Source organism: Macaca nemestrina, chromosome 9, assembly GCF_043159975.1.
Source record: "Macaca nemestrina isolate mMacNem1 chromosome 9, mMacNem.hap1, whole genome shotgun sequence".
Lineage (NCBI taxonomy): Eukaryota > Metazoa > Chordata > Mammalia > Primates > Cercopithecidae > Macaca > Macaca nemestrina.
In genome coordinates, this window is record NC_092133.1 from 43,126,914 (window position 1) to 43,139,733 (window position 12,820).

Sequence of the window (12,820 nt, forward strand, 5' to 3'; positions counted from 1 at the left end):
CCCATTAATATTGTTTTAAGGACATTATCAGTACATAGTAAACAAATAAGCACATAAGGAAATAAGTAAGAACCAGAAGGAAAAACTGACAGTAGAAACAGACTCTCAAGATTATAATCATTAGAACTCTAAGACGGATTGTAAAGAAGAAATAAGAATATAATAAAGTAAAACATATGAATGTTCAAACATTTATTAAGTATTTGAAGTCAAATATTTTATATACAAGTTACATTAAATGTCACTTCTTAGGAATTTTTTTTTTTTAATAATTGGATTGGTACTCAGATGAGTACTATGTGTATGCCCAGAAGACAATCACATATCAGGCATAGGTATTTTTTTTTTTATTGCTCTAAGCACCTTTTTTTTCCCTCCTTTCTTTAAACTTTCTGGTGAGGTATATTTTATATTCAATAAAGAACATCAAAGTTTGATGAAGTTTTACATATCCATGTAACTACCGCTTCATTATTATTGAGCATTTCCAGCACCCTAACAGATCACTTATACCTTCACCACTCAATAACTGCAAAGGTTACTAATATTCTGAACTCTATTATCATAAGTTAGTTTTCTTTGTTTTTGAACTTTGTATAAATAGAATAATATAATATGTATTCTCCGGTGTTTAGTTTCTCAATGTTTATGAGATCCATTCATCTTGCCGTGTGTAGCACTAGCTGTTTCTTTCCAAAATTGCATATATTCCATTGAATTCCATTGTATAGATATAACACAATTTATCCATTTTATTATTGGTAGATAATTGGTTCGTTTCCATTTGGAGACTTATGTATAATGCTGCTATGACTATTCTTGCACATATCTTTTTATAAACACAAGCCTTCAGTTCTTTTGGGAACATACCCAGAAATGGAATTGCTGGGCCGTAGACCACATGTATATGTTGCTTTAGTAAATATTGCCTAATAGTTTTGCAAAGTGGTTAGACCAATTTATATTCCTAGCAACAATGCAACAGCATCCTCCAAAAACCTTTTATTTGCCTTCAAAATTAAGGTCATCTAATATCATTGCCAATTTATGTTAATGAATTTCCCTAAATTTTTGAATGGTAAATACTTGAGAAAGGGAAGCTTTCATGGTGACTTCTGCCTTGCTGAGGTTGTCAGCTGCCCATGCAGAGAAAACCAGAGTCAGGAGGTGAATTCAAATAACACCATAGTTATTCATTTAAATCATGGTGCCTGAGGCCCACATCACCCTTGACCTTTCCCAGTTTTACAAGCGAGTAGTTTTCAGTTTTTGTTTTAATTGGAATTGGGTTTCTGACACCAGCAAATAAAAGAATTCTGCCTAATAGAGAACTTGTACTGAAAGGAACAAGGCAAAAGCTTGTTCAGTTTTTCCATTTCTAATATCTCAAAGTTTGCATTTTAAGAGTGAACATTTTGCTTCACTGACTGTACTGTGTAACATTTTATACTTATGTACCTATAATTATGATATAAAGTGTATACATCAAACATTGCACATATGGACAGTTGGGAATCCTGGTAATATTTACCCAGGGTTGCTGCCGTAGGTAGGTGGAGGTTTTCTAGATCTGCATGGTTTTAGGTGGGGGCCAAGTAGTAAGAAACATCTATTTCCTTACCTTCCACAACAAATGTATCAATCCATTAACACATGAAAGTAGAAAAGCCTCAGAATGGGGGGAGGTGTCTTGTGGATTATTTTTCAGATAACTCTCATTTGCATTTGAAATACTAAAGAATTATGCTAGAGAAATTCACGTTCAAGGGAGGTAAACACCTTTGGCAAAATATGACATCATAGCTTATCTTTAGGAGAAACCATAAATATCCAGGTGAAAGAAGATAAGAATCAACTACAATTGTGGAGTCAGAGGATCTCTGCATGTAGAAGAAATGTTTATAATCTGGCAAATAAAAGAGGAGAGAATAGAGAAGGAGAAAGTTGCAAGAGCACACCGTAAACTGTGCACGGTGTGACAAAGCTCTGGCTCTCCTCAGGATCCTTTTAATTAATTAATTAATTTTGGTAATTCAGTGCATTTGTTTTCTTGACAAATTTTAATAATTAGAATTATTATTTTACAAAAAATAGAGTTCATTTTTGTTGAAATTAGCTTATCAGTCATCTATGAGATAATACTTTTATTCAAAAAAGTTAACTGACTTTTTATAAAGCAACTTCTCACAACCAATCGGAGTCTGGATACTCTTTTCTGGTAACTTTCAAAAGAATCAGATGAAAGTAGGAAAATGTCTCTTCTTCCAATCCTGTTTGAAAAGAATATGCCTTGTTTTCAATGCGATGAATGTCTGATGTATCTGGGAGTATTAAATTGCTAATTGTTAAGCAGATTTCAAGGTGATTTGGGAAGTTCTAGCTTGCTCCCACCACTAAAATGCATACACCTGGCTAAGAATGGGCTCATGCACAAGAGCATTCAAGAAATACGTTCACCTAAATATGATTAAACCTATATGAAACCCAGGTGTCCTAGTCTGCAGGGATCCCCTTCTTCCCTCCTTTGGCACCCTGAGTCATATGTGGCAGAAGGGGGTACTATCTTTTACCTTTTCCACCCCAGGTGTTTGGAGATACCACAAAGCATTCAGGTCCTTATTCCACTCTGCTCGTTACTTGTCACATCACTCAAGTGTTTCTTTGTAGCCATCCTCTGCTTTTTTAGGTCACTGTTTGCTGTCTGGTAACCGGTTCCCCCTTCTTGCTGTTTTTCTATTTCTGTTATACAGTAAGGGAGGGTTTAGGCCTTACTTAGGTCATACATAAGATCAGGCTGTAACACTAAGAAAATATTACTGCAACATGTGAGAACTGTGCTTGTAGCACAAGGGAATTCCAACATAGAAAATATTACAGTGTATCATTGCCCTGAGTCCAGTAGCTATGGCCTTCTACAATGGGGAATTTTTCTCATGTCTCTCCCCTTAGGTCTCGCCTACCACCAGCCTACCTCCCGACAGTGGGAAGGCCTTGGAAGGCCAGTCTCTGCACATCTTGCTAACATGTAAAGTGAAAGAGAATGAGTCAGTTTTAAAGCTGTGCTTAATTTTTTCTAAGATGCCATTACTTGTAAGATGCAGCATTGTTCTGTGCACCTCTCTACCAGCAGGGGATTTATTTACAAAGGTATAGAGAAACCACAAAAAAATGTGCAGGAAACTGGGGTTAGAATTTAAAAAGCTGTTACTACCTTACCACGAAAGAATGAGAGGAAGATGTTACAGACATCTGGAAGGGGAGAGCTTTGTTGAGCAAGTTGAGTGGGTCAGGTAAGCTCCCAGGAGGAAGCAAGGGAGCAGCCAATGCTCTGCCCTTACTCTCCCGCTCCCTACCGTCTCCTGCCAGGCCTCCTCGTTGGTCCAACCCAACGTGAAGCCAGAGGGCACAGGAGCATGTCCACATTGTCTAACCATCAGTCTCACAAGGAGAAGTGTGGGGAGTGGATCTGCAAGGGGAAATGAAAGACATCTCTGGTACAGCTACTAAGCAAGAATAAATTCTGGTGATTAAACTATGAGGCACTGCTTTCTTATCACTTAGAATTCTTATTTTACACCTATTGAAAGAGCTCTGTTCAACAGATAAAGAAATGGATTTATTTTTATCCTGCAGTACCTTTCTGGATTTAAAATAACTACATTTCAATGCTAAATAACGGTGTAACATTTTTGGAAACATTTGTGATAGATATTTTTTTTCCCCAAAGATGACTACAATAATAACTCTTGTTCCACACATGCTTCTAGAACCTTACTATATCCACATTAAGACGGGAGGCTTGGTTTCTCCCCATCCAGGCTAGTTTCTGTCTTGCTTGTAACCAAAAGAATGCCTCAGATGTGGTACGGTATGACTTTCGAAGCTAGGTCCGAAAAGATGATGCAACTTCCACCGTGCTTGCTGGAACGCTTGCTCTGAAGCCCAGAGTCTCCATGTTAACTGTCTGACCACCCTATGGCTGCCATGCTGTGAGGAAGCCCAGACTAGCCCAACTCCAGAAGGACTACATGGAGAAGCCCCAAAACCACATGACAAAAGATGCTTTGCCAGTTTCCAGTAGCTCCTGCTTGCTCCACTTCTGCTGTTCCGGTTCCAGCCAAGAATCACAAGGTCAGGAGATCGAGACCATCCTGACTAACATGGTGAAACCCCATCTCTACCAAAATTACAAACCTCATGAGATATTTCTTAACTAGAACCACCCAGCCAAACCCTTCCCAAATTTCTGGTCCACAGAAACTGTGAGAGAGAATAAACTGCTGGTTGTTATTTTAAGCCACCAAGCTTTGAGGTAATTAGTTATGTACCAGTAGTAACCAAAGTAATTTTAAATACCAGTTGTACTCAATAAATGCTGTACAGTCATGTGTTGCATAACTCATAATTGATGACAATATGAATAACTATGACCAAGTTTGTACATGCACAGGCAGTGACAACTCTGTCATGACATTCTCCTGGCCAACAACAATTGTGAGATGCCATCTTTCTTTTTTTTGAGACAGAGTGTAGCTCTGTTGCCCAGACTGGAGTGCAGCGGCGTGATTTCAGCTCACTGCAACCTCTGCCTCCCAGGTTCAAGCGATTCTCCTGCCTCAGCCTCACGAGTAGCTGGGATTATGGGCATCTGCCACCACGCCCGGCTAATTTTTGTATTTTCAGTAGAGACGGAGTTTCACTGTGTTGGCTAGGCTGGTCTTGAACTCCTGACCTCGTGATCTGCCCGCCTCGGCCTCCCAAAGTGCTGGGATTACATGCATGAGCCACCGTGCCCGGCTGATGCCATCTATTTTAAGATGCATCCTAGTGAAAGAAAATGTGCAGAAAATATATCACAAGATTGATAAGGTGTGGTAGTATTAATGTAAAGGGAAGGACAAAGACAGTGCAAAGAGTCAGTGATCTTGTTGGTAAGGATATTTATTTTGAAAAACTCAAATATTTTGTAGTTAAGACGACATACTCATTGACAACATGATTAAATGCAGAAAAAGCTACTAAGAAGACAATAAAATCACAAAAATCTCACCATTCAGAGATAAACTTCCAGATTCCTGAATGTATATAGACATATATAGCTATGTGGACATAATGCTTTATAAATAAGTTTATGCTACATTGCAGGTTAATTTTTTCACACTTAAAAACATGCTGAGAGGCCAGGCGTGGTGGCTCACACCTGTAATCCCAGCACTTTGGTGGATCGTCTGAGGTCAGGAGTTCGAAACTAGCCTAGCCAACATGGCGAAACCCCATTTCTACTAAAAACACAAAAACTGGCCTGGCATGGTGGTGCATGCCTGTAGTCCAGCTACTCGGGAGGCTGTGGCAGGAGAACACTTGAACCTGGGAGGTGGAGGTTGCAGTGAACCAAGATCGCGCCACTGCATGTGCCACAGCCTGGGAGACAGAGACAGACTCTGTCTCAAAAAACAAAAACAAAACCAAACAAACAGACAAAAAACATGCTGAGATCATGCTTCTACCTCAGTAAATAAAAAACCTACACTCTTATTTTTTAATGGTAGCAGAGTATCTCATGTTCTTAACCAATCATCCAGTGATGGACATTTTGTTGTGCCTTTTCAATTTCACTTTTATGAATGCTAAAATAATAGGCATATTTATGCATTTATGTTTTCCCTGTTGTGTTATTATCTCTTTGTGGAGAATTTCTAGTTATAAGACTGTTGGATTGAATGGGATTTATTTATAATGGATTACAAAAATAACATTTATGATTACGATATGGATTGACCAACCTCCCACCAAAATTATGTCTACTCATACTCTATCAAAAGTTTTTGATAATGCCAAATTTCCTTTTCTTTTGCCAATGTTAGGCTTTTGACATTTATCTGATGCCAATCTTATGGTTTTAAAATATTTATTTTTTATTGTTTTACTTATATTTGAGAAAATAATGAAACTGAACATCTCTATTTTTTAGTCTACTTTAATTTCTTCTTTGGTAAATCAACTATTGATAGTCTTTGACCATTTTTCTTTTTATAATTTATTTTCAAGAGCTCTTTGTACAGTAGTAATTCTTTGTCCAATATGTGTGTTGCTAAACGTTTTTTGTTTTCCGAATGTCTATAATAATCATGATTCTTTGTTTTGGTTGCCCAGAAATATTTAATTTGTAGGTAAATTCATTTTCATCGATGGCTTCTGGCTTTGGTGTCACTTCCTCCCTTTCTCTTGCAACAGAGGGCAGCACTCTCCAGGAACGCTCGTACTGTATCTAGAATTTCTGTACAGATTTCCTCAAGACACACTTAGGTTCATCGATGTAACTTTAACATGAGTCCTGTGTTGTATAGTGCTCAAGTGTACTTTCTTCTGTTTGTTATTACATTAATGCTGAAAACACAATTTTCTAAAGCTGTAATGGAATGTGTATCCTATGAAAAGGTTCTATAATAATATTTAATTGACTGAAGTACATAATTAGTATTACTATATTTTAATAAACATACATTTGATCTAGGCATTTGGCCTAAGAAAATAATCAGAAATAGGGTAAAGATTTATGTACAAATCAATTTATCTTGACATTATTTGTGTAAACCTTATAAAGCCATCATCTGAGAGTAGTGTTGTGAACCAAGAAACACATATCAGTAACAACTGAATATAATTTTAAAACACTGTGAGTTCAGTATTAATTAGGTTCCTTTGGTCACAGGCAACAAAGAATAATTGTGGATAACATAGAAAAAAAGAATTATTTGGAAGGATGTGGGTAGTTCACAGACATGAAGGAAAAGCTGAATAGCCCTTATGAAAGATAAGTATGAGGCTGCACTAAGGGTGTAGGTTTTAGGAACACATGAAGGATATTTACAGGGCACTACCATCAAGGTGAGCTAACTGCAAATACTTTCCTCTCTTCTGTCACTGTACTCACGATTCAAATACCTGAGAAAGATCTTCCAAATAGCCTTACCAAGGCCCTATGTCTGCCATTTGGCCAAGGGAACATAGGTACCTCGAGTAACAGTTTTATCAAGATTTCATAGCATAGGAAATGATAGCAGAGACTATCTCTGGAACACAATGAACTACATTCTTGATTTCCCTTGCAGCTAGGTGGGGACCATGTGACTGAGTTCCGGGCAATGGATTGGGGGCAAAAGTGATGTACGCCACCTCTAGCCTGGCCCATTAAACTCCTGCAGATCCTCCATGCTCCTTCTCCTTCTTCATCTCAAGGCAGATTGCAAAAGGACCAGTGCAGGACTCAGAGGCCCTGTGGGATGTCAAATCCACCACACAGAAGGAGCTGAGTTCTCTTTGTCATCACATGGAGTCCACCGTCTGTACCACCATTGGACGGAAAGAGGCATGAGAAATAAACTGTAATGATGTTAAGCCACTGAGATTTGGAGGTTCTTTATTTCAGAAATGGGGCTACCCTAATATTCAAGGGTGTATATTTGACAGACAAAAAACAAAACAAAAAACCAAAATTTGATTCTATAATTTCCATACTTACATTAAAAAAACTCAGTGAGAAGGTTACATAGACTGTGGTAATTTTTTTTAAATCTCCCATATAATTTCCTCACACAGCTACTCCCACATCTTATCCTTCAAAATTCTCAGAAAATTTATCTTCCAGTCCTGCCCACACACCTCTTGTTCTTCAACTCCAGCCTCACTTCTTTCCTTCTGAATCTGCATCGCAAAAGCTCAAATAATCATTGGGCAAAACAGAACTCCCTTTTGAGGGTGGGAGAAAGATGAAAATTAAACATCTGTCAGAAAAAGAGGAACATCAGAGAAAGGGAAAATTCATACGTTAATAATATTGTAACACTTATGGCAATGAAAATTTGGAAACCACCTGAATGTCAAACATTAAGGAAGTAGTTAAATAAATTATGGCATATCGTTACTGGTTGTAAGAACAAGACAGATTTAGTCACTATGCTCATGGAGCTTGTATACTAACAGTAATATGTTATGGCCATTAATAATCATGTTCTGGAAATAAAGTTAAATAATATGAAAAAAAATTTCCAGTGAAGAACTTCAGGTAGGAAGCTACATATATAGTAATTTAATACCAATTAAAAAATTTATATATATATATCCTTGTATATGTATGTATATGTACATATATATCAAACTATTAAAAGGTATTATCTCTGGATATTGATATTACAGGTGATTTTTATTTCCATTTATACTTTTCCATATTTTCAAAATATTATAATAAGTACATTTTTAGTAGTAAGTGGGATTTTCAGATTATCCTTATTCCTTTGCTGATTATTTTCAAAGTGTTAATAGAATATATAATTAGAAAAAGGCATCAATCAAATCACAGTATTTGATATCATTATGAACTGAGAAACCATCAGAGGAGTGGCTTCCTGGCTTAGTAGATTTTTGCTTCCAATAACCCTGTGGCCTGAATTAACCTACTTGTAGTGACTTGCCTACTGTATTAGTCTGTTCTCACATTGCTATAAAGAACTACTTGAGATTGGGCAGTTTATAAAGAAAAGAAGTTTAATTGACTTACAGTTCTGCAGGTTGTACAGGAGGCATAGCTGGGGAGGCTTCAGGAAACTTACAATCATGGCAGAAGGTGAAGGGGAAGCAAGCACATCTTCACATGACGACAGGAGAGAGAGCAAAGGGGGAAGTGCTACACACTTTTAAACAACCAGATCCTGTGAGAACTCACTCACTGTTACAAGAACAGCAAGGGGGAATTCCACCCCTAAGATCCAATGACCTCCCACCAGGTCCCTCCCCCAACACTGAGGATTACAATTCAACTTGAGATTTGGGTGGGGACACAGAGCCAAACCATATCACCTACCAAATAATAATCTTTGGCTTTTATGTAATATTTTAGACATTATATATCACTTTCATACACACATACACATACACACAATCTAACTGTATTTTTGCAATATAATGGATTATTTTAAAAACACAATGTGCATATGCTTACCTTTACTGTGACATCAAAGACTCTAATGACATTGACTTTACCTGTTTTCAAAATAGAAGTACTAAAATTACATCTGGTGGTTTTTAAACAAGCAAATTTATATCTTTAAAATATGGAGGTGAAATTATTAATAACACTAGGCAATTCTGTTCAAGTTTATTTGGTAAATCTGCTGTGCTTTCCACTTGTTAATATGGAAATCTATAGAGATATTAAAATGTAATTTACATTGTGTTTAAAGAAAATCACTTTTGCTTAATACAATACAAAGCTGTTGAAGGCTAATCCCGTGGCATATGCCCCTCCTTGAACTACCAAATACCATTGAGAGGAGTGAGTGAATTATTGTAGGTGATTTTAATTTAGATTATTAAAACATTTCCATAGACATAGAAGTCTGAGTTGATTAAACTTTAAACTTATCTGATTAAAGCACTTATTATATTATAGTTGAAGTTGCAAGAAAATATTTCAATTGATTGGATAATTATGAATAAATAGGGAAGGATATGACTTAGAAAATTTGTTTCAATTATTTAAGTGATTGCTGTATGAAAGAAATTAAGAAACTGAAATTGTCTTGACATTGTATCAAATTGCCAGACAGAAGTTTTGAAGATGAACAATTTTCTGATGTCTATCATGCCATGAATTTAGAAATCTATCCTAATTATTTTTTGAGATAGTTTATTTAGCTTAAGAAATAATAAGAGAAAGATGAAAAATATGAAAATTCGACCAATAGAAACATTTAAGCAGTTGAATGTTATTGGCAGTCTCTAGCTCATTTCCTCAGTTGTTTTTAGAGAAGGCTCCCAGCAAATGTGCCTAAATGAATCTCAGAAAAGGGAACATGAACTATATTTCAACTGGTTTGATCTCAGACTTGTAATTTCCATTGACAGAGGGAACTTTGTATTAGATTTTGGAGGTGGGCGGAGAAAATAGTACTTCTTGAGTATTGGTCCAGTGTTCAGTGTTTTATGGGTGTTACCTCATTTAATTGTCACCCCTAAATCTATAAACTCTTTTTTTTTTTGAAATAGAGTTTTGCTCTGTTGCCCAGGTTGGAGTGCAGTGGCACAATCTTGGCTCACTGCACCCTGGCCTCCCAGGTTCAAGCGATTCTCTGTCTCAGCCTCCTGAATAGCTTTGTTTAGTGGAGTCCTATTTTACATAGAGTTTAGATTTTAGTGTCATTATATAAAATGAAAATCATCCCCAGTCTGAACTGCTCTTGAAAATCCTTTAAATTGTCCATCAAGTAAACATGGTTTCAGATATTCAACTAAGATAGACTAGTTTAATAACCATGTACCATAATATACACTATAGAATAAATAGTTTATATGCAAATGAAAATGTTAAACAATTTTGAGAGAGAGAGAGAGAGAGAGAACAAAGCGAAAAACCCTCCAGTGCATATGCTTATTTAATGGACTGGCAGCACAATTCAAATAATAAATTTCTGTGCTTTTCGCATCTCCTTATATCTAAATAATTGATTAAACTCGTAATATAAACACTCATGTGATGTGACTTAAATAAATTCTCTTTTTACTGAAGAAGGCAGAGGCTGTGAGTGGTTGCATCAATTCCCAAGGCCATATAGGAAGTGGTGGAGGAACAAGTCAAAGGCTGCTTTTTAGATTTTAAAACCCAAGCTTCCTCCCAACTCCCAATATGCCATGCTGCCATGTCCCATTGCATCAGACTATGATCAATTCAAGGACTTTTCTCTAGTGCATCAGATCTTTCTTGTTACATGATAAAGAGCTGCTCACAACATATTATGTGCAGCTATACCATGATCCTCCACTCCTGCCATTCTTTCACTTATTCCACAAACATTTACTGAGCAATGACTTTGTGCTGGCAGTTTTCTAGGCACCAAGATTAAAGCAATGACAAAATTTCACTATCTTTCTTGACTATGCACATTATTTAGCATTTGGAAATGTATTTAGTTTCTAATCCTTGTGTTAATCAAATATTAGTCATTTATAAATAGAAAGAAAGCTTCCTATAATTTTTCTATGTAAAAAAACATGCTTTACATGGTGGTTCAGTAAAAATTAAGTGTTGGTCTGGTATTCAGAAGAGCTCCTTTTGAGGCTTAACTTGATAATTTTATTAAAACTTTGATTCATTGGTCAATTTTACTTTGACTCTCAATGACCTAACACTGAAGAACTTTCGTTTATGAAATCAGACAGGCTACTTCTTGGGGTTGGAAAGATAAAATATGACAACCAACCTGTAAGGGCCTCATAAACTATAACATGCAACACAAATATAAAGCATTAGTAATATTTTTATAAAGTTATTCCATGAGGTATGTCTAAGCCCTGGGAGATGGTAAACATGGTGGGTAGGAGCCCAAGGCATGAGGTCAGACAGACCTGGGTTGGATGCCTGCCGAACCACCTACTGACTGTGTGACTTTGGGCAATTTTTTAAATCTCTCTGCCTAACTTTCTCATCTGCAGCATATGGATAACAATACCATATGGATAACAACCTTTTGGGAGTGTTTTAAGGATCAAAAACGGATAATACACAAAAACAATTAAGATCATGTTTGGCCTATAGTAACCTTCCCCCCCCCCCCCGCCACTGCTCTACCAGATGTTTCTTACTGTTGGTTTTACGTTATTCTAAATAGATATCACCTGGTGTTAGCATTGTGCTTGAAGAGAGTGACCGAGAATCCACTATTTGTGTAAAGGAGAATTCTTATTTTTAATTTCTATTTCAGCACTACTCAGCTTTAGTGTAAGATGAAAACTTTTGTACTTTTCCAGAGAGCTTTATTCCTGCAAAACCAGGACTGGGTGGTAGCAATGCATGCGGCAGTGATGTGGAGTTGTGGGATAGTAAAGGCCTAGGTGCCGATTTCAGAAGTTGTCACAGGAGGCAGCACTTGCCTGCCTGGGAAATAACACACAGAAAGTACAAAGTAGCAGCTCAAAGTTCTATTATGCAATAGATACTTCAGGATGGATCCACAAGCAACGCCTCAACTACTGCTGGAAGAGCCTGTCTTGTTATTTTCAGTGGTTGATTTAGCCTATTGTCCACAAAATCCTAGAAGGACTGGAAGTGTTGGAAGGGCCCTAAAAGGACTGACTGAGATGATGCTGTGAATGTGCAAGGGACTCCATTGTGTTGCTCAGCTGTGGAGGACTCTGAGAATCAGAGGGCACTGGGGAGGGCTTGGGCTGGTATTTCTTTCCAGTGACTGCAGCCTGTGCTGAGAGAGAGCTACTCTAGAGCCCAAGCTACTTCTTCAATGGCCAAGTAAAGTCTGTTTTAGTCTTGAGGCCTGGAGAAATAAACCATCTTCTCTCTTTATTAGGAATCCTTATTTTGTTTTTATCTCTTAAGGTCTGTAGTTGGTCTTCCTGATTAATGAGCACGATTAGTGGACAGTTATACATTTAAAGTGCTGGCCTCTTTGGAGGATGTTTAACAGTGATAGGCTATTGTCAAACTCAGTCTGGGAATTATGCTTCTTGACCCAAAGCTAGGAAACTAAAACTTCCTCTCTGCTGTGAAATGAATTAGTTTAGATACATGGACTAAACAGAGTTAGAAGAGCAAGAGAGAACATCTTTTTGGGAGAAATCTACTTAAATATTTTCTGCGGGTCCATATGCTGAAGTTAACTGTAAAACTGTATGCAGATCTTATTACAACTTGAATCAGTTATTCTTTTTTTTTTTTTTTTTTTTTTTTTTTTTTGAGACGGAGTCTCACGCTGTCGCCCAGGCTGGAGTGCAGTGGCGCGATCTCGGCTCACTGCAAGCTCCGCCTCCCGGG

General features: G+C 37.2%; 1 protein-coding gene across 3 annotated transcripts in view; it reads left to right on the top strand.

Annotated features, from left to right (window-relative positions):
• The window catches only part of LOC105480504 (5-hydroxytryptamine receptor 7), a 135,874-nt gene extending 127,878 nt beyond the window's left edge, over window positions 1–7,996 (top strand). Inside the window, exon 7 of one of the 3 annotated variants that reach the window (XR_011607750.1) lies at window positions 7,113–7,996. The gene's annotated coding sequence lies outside the window, so the exon portion shown is untranslated. The remainder of the gene's footprint in view (window positions 1–7,112) is intronic. The other 2 variants (XR_011607749.1, XR_011607751.1) reach the window with 2 other exon arrangements.
• The last annotated feature ends 4,824 nt before the right edge of the window (window positions 7,997–12,820 follow it).